Here is a 4,766-nt window from a genome sequence, read left to right as displayed (position 1 = left end):
ACCCCCACGTCTAACTTGGGGAGCCCCCCGGGGCCTCGCGTCCGAGTGGGGCGCGCCATCAGCACCCCAGTGGAAACCGTATCGGTTTCCCCAGTCCCCTCGCAGCGCTTGCTTCCGAATGAGACCCCTCAGCTCCCCCAGACCCCTCCGTCCACAGAGCCCCGCAGCCCGGCCCGGGTCCCCATTTGCCACCACCGCACCCCCAGGTGAGCACCCCTCACCCCGGCTCCTGTCAGCCCCACTCAGACTTTTGTCTGGATTCGGTAAAGCGGTCCCGCCGCTCCCCGCCCCTCCCCGCACAGTCTTGGGGGGCAGAGGGTCAGTGCCTCCTAGGGACCCCCCTTCCCAGTCCAGGAGCCCGAGGCCCCGCTGCGCACCTCCCCTCTGGGGACCCCCTCGAAGCCCCTCCCTCGGGTGGGAGCCCTCACCGCCTGCCCTGCGTCTGGAGTTACTCGGTCGGCTCAGTGGGAGATGCTGCCCAGAAGGCAGGAATCGTCACTCCCCGTGCCCCCCCACACCCCACCTGTGGGTCCCTGAGGGGCCCTGGTGGGTCAGGCTCCTGGGGGCCTTCGCCCCGCGCCGCTCCCTCCGTCCAGCTGGGAACCCTGAGGGCCAGGCTGGACACCCTGGAGCCACGGCGCCCTCCCCACCCAGATTCCCGCCGTCATTTCCCACCAGAACGGGTCAGGCCAGGGGGCCCCCGCCCCCCCCAAATGCCCACCTGCTGGGGTCTCAGTGCACACAGCCCCTCCCTCCCTCCCATTCCCCTCCGCTCCCGCCCCGGCTCTGCCTGAGCCCTGCCCGGTGCACCCGGCGACAGCCCCTCTTCTCCCGGGACACCCACTCCAGGCAGCCGGCCACCTTTTACTACCGCGTGCAGCAGCCTTGGGCACCCCAACCCCGACCTCGGGAGGGGTGCCCTCCCCCTCCTCCTCGTCCACTCCCCCTCCCCCAACCACCACACTTAGAAGAACGTGAGAGACTCGAGCTAATGGTTTCCTCCACCTTCTGGGGACACTCAGCAGGTATATCCTGCCGCCCCGTGTGTGTGTGTGTGTGTGTGTGTGTGTGTGTGTGTGTGTGTGCGCGCGCGCGCGCGCGCGCGCAAAGGGAGAAACCAGCTTGTTTTTTCCTGTTATCCTCCTACTGGCCCCACAGTTTCTCAGATGCCCCTGAACTCAGGTTGAGGGGCGCCCCACACACCACTTCTGCCATCTCAGCACAAACTGGAGCACCAGGGTGTCCTGGAGGAGAGGAAGGGCAGCAGGGAGCACCGTCGGTGTTAGGGCACTGACTGCTCCTGGGTCCACACCTCGAGCCCCTTGTGTGTCACGTGGGGCCAGCGGAGAGGCGGGGAGGGGAGGACCCCAGGACCCATGAGCGGTGAGTGTGTGCTGGTGCTGTGGGCAGGTGGCTTGAGGTGAGGGAATGGGTAAGGGTCAGAGCCAGCCACGCCGACCTGAGAAGCAGATTGAGATAAGATCCAGTCCTAACCGGTTTGGCTCAGTGGATAGAGCCTCGGCCTGCAGACTGAAGGGTCCCAGGTTCGATTCCCGTCAAGGGCATGTACCTTGGGTGCAGGCATATCCCCAGTAGGGGGTGTGCAGGAGGCAGCTGATCCATGTTTCTCTCTCTCATCAATGTTTCTAACTCTCTATCCCTCTCCCTTCCTCTCTGTAAAAAAAAAAAAAAAAAAAAAAAAAAAAAATCAATAAAATATTTAAAAAAAGAGAGAGATAAGATCCATTTATTAGCTCCTCATTCGGGACCTCGGAGGAGGAAGAGTACACTTTCACAGCCTGGTTCCAAGCACAGTGATGTGTGTGGGGGGCTTATAGAGGTCGCCTCCCTCTGCAGGTTCATCTCAGCCTCGCTGCTTCCGCCCAGTTATTCACACCAGGGGCAAGGCGTCCGCCCAGGGGTAGCCTCCCAGGACAATGCAGCTGTACATGCAGATCCTCCTCAGAAATTGAGGGTCTCAGCGTATTAAGGAAAAATGATCTTCAGAGCAACTGGCCCCGACTCCAGAATTAGGAGATTAGAGGCTGTGGCTCCAGCTCTTTCTCTCCAGTGCTACACACACTGAGCCTCACTCAGAGAATTAGAGAATAATTTGCTTTATGGTTTAAAAAATCCTTGCAAGAAAGACAGAGGGCACATGGCATAATGCCCACACACTAAGAGGCAACACGGCACATGCATTCTCTCCACACTGTTTAGTGAACACCTGCTACCCAGCAGACACTGTCTGAGGCGCTGTATTCCTAGCACCTACATTTGTGAAGTTTGCTTTCTAAAGACAGGACCAGATAATAAATAGACAGATAGATGATAGATAGATAGTTAAATATATTGATTGATTGATTGATATGTCAGTTAGATGTTGTTTAGTGCTGTGGAGAAGGGAAGGGATAAGGAAGGTGGAAGGCGTTGGGCAGAGGGTGACATGAAATTTGAAATCAGGAAAGTTCTCATAGGAAGGGGTGATGTTTTAGCAAAGTCTGGAAGGAAATGAGGTGCGTGAATCTACTGTATTATCCAGAACTCTCACTAAAGCAGAATGCCTGCATCTCTTGAGGGCAATGCTCGTTGGTATTCACAATTTGGCTTTCACTGCTCTAAAACAACGGTTTCCAAACCTTATTGGGCTTAAAATATCACCCAGTGACTTTCAGCAGATGCAGGGTGGATGGGGGCTCTGGGTTTCCTTGGACCACTCTTAAAGAAACATTGCTCTAAAATAAACCAAAGAGCCCTCTAGAATGACGACGATAACAGAATGAAAGATTAAATTATAGTCCCTGTGGTTTTAGTGTTGAGAGTATGTCACTGTGTTCTCATTCTTCGAAAATGCAATACTCAAGCAAAACCCTGGATTACCCAGAACATTCATTTCTTGTCCAAGCAGGAGAAGGGAAAATTTATCATAAGCTGGTGAGGAGCCAAACATTTATAATCAGTCTGTTTTCACCCTTCCTCCTTTTTGTTGCCCTAATTTTTTAAATTTTTTTTCCTTTCCCCAAATTTCTGGACACGACCAGCAGGTGAACGGCTGGGGTAATGAGAGCACTTGACCAAGAGTCAAAGGATGCACAGGTGGGTCCTGGACCACCGCTGCCTCTGGTTGAGTCCAGGGACGCGCCACTCAGCCATCTGAGCGTCCGTTCGCTCTGAGTCCTGCAGGACTCGAGTGAGGTCACGTGCACGAACGCACCTTGGAACCTCTGAGGCACCCTGGAAAGGGAAAGCCGCTCTGACTGCACCCGCAGAGCCAGTTAATTTGGTCCAGTTCAAGTTCAAGACAGTGTGGTACTGGCATAAAGACACAGCATAGATATTAGAATAGAATAGAAGTGAGAGTCCAAAAATAATCCAGCCTCTTCGACAAATGGCGCTGGGATAACTGGACTCCATATGCAAAAGAACTAAATGGTGCCTCCACCTCCGCACATACACGCACCATCTCAAAATGGGTCAAAGGTCTCAGTGTAAGCGCTAAAACTATACAAAGAAAGGGAGATCAATGGGACATCATTAAAATTAAAAACTTCGGTGCTTCAAAGGGCACTATGAAGAAAGTAAAAAACAACCCGCAGAACAGAAGAAACACTTTGCCAAGCATATATTTGATAAGGGACTTGTATCTAGAAGGTATAAAGAAGTTGTAAAACTCAATAATAAAAAAGATAAATGATCCGATTGAAAATGGGCAAAGGAGCTCAAAAGACAGTTTTCCAAAGAAGATACATAAATGGCCAAGAAGCACATGAAAAAATGCTCAGCATTATTAACCATGAAGAGTGCGAATCAAAACACAGTGACGTCCCAGTCTCCACCTACGAGGATGACTGTGTTATAATAAAAAAGACAGATAATTACAAATGCTGGGAAGGATGTGGGGAACTGGAACCTTCCTACACGGCTGGTGGGATGTAAATGGTGCAGCACTATGGGAAACAGCCTGGAACGGAGGGCTCGAAAGGGTAAACAGCATTACCATAAGCCTAGCAGCTCCATTCCTAGTTTCTACTCCAGAGAAATGGAAACGTATGTCCACGCGAAAACTTGTACTTGAAGGTTCACAGCAGCATTATTCCTATCAGCCAAAACGTGGAAACACCCACAGGTACATCAGTTCTATACAGCTGAGTATTATTTGCTCCTAAAAAGGAATGCATGACTGAGCTATGCTACAACACAGGTGAGTCTTGAAAACATTATTATGCTGAGGGAAAGGAGCCAGACACAGGAGGTCACACATTGTACGATTCCGTTCACATGAGATGCTCACAGTAGGCAAATCCACAGAAACAGGAAGTACACTGGTGGGTGCCCAGGGCTGAGGGTTGGGGAGTCGGGGAGAGCTGGAGAGAACTGTGTACAGTTTTCTATTTGGAGTGATGAAAATATGCTAAAGTTAATTATGATGATGTTTGCAGAATTCTGTGAATATACTAAAAACTACTGAATTATACACTTTAAATGAATTAATTGTATGGTATGTAAATTGCATCTCAATCAAGTTGTTACCCAGAAAAATCATCTATTATAAACCTTTCTCTGATCCCAGTGCCTATGCAGCAAGTGAATTTACTCTTTTCTCCCATAGCACCTTATTTTTTTTTTAAAAAAATATATATTTTATTGATTTTTTACAGAGAGGAAGGGAGAGAGATATAGAGACTCAGAAACATAGATGAGAGAGAAACATCGATCAGCTGCCTCCTGCACATCTCCTACTGGGGATGTGCCCACAACCCAGGTAC

Source organism: Myotis daubentonii, chromosome 19 (genome assembly GCF_963259705.1).
Source record: "Myotis daubentonii chromosome 19, mMyoDau2.1, whole genome shotgun sequence".
Classification (NCBI taxonomy): Eukaryota; Metazoa; Chordata; class Mammalia; order Chiroptera; family Vespertilionidae; genus Myotis; species Myotis daubentonii.
This window is presented reverse-complemented; position numbering follows the sequence as displayed.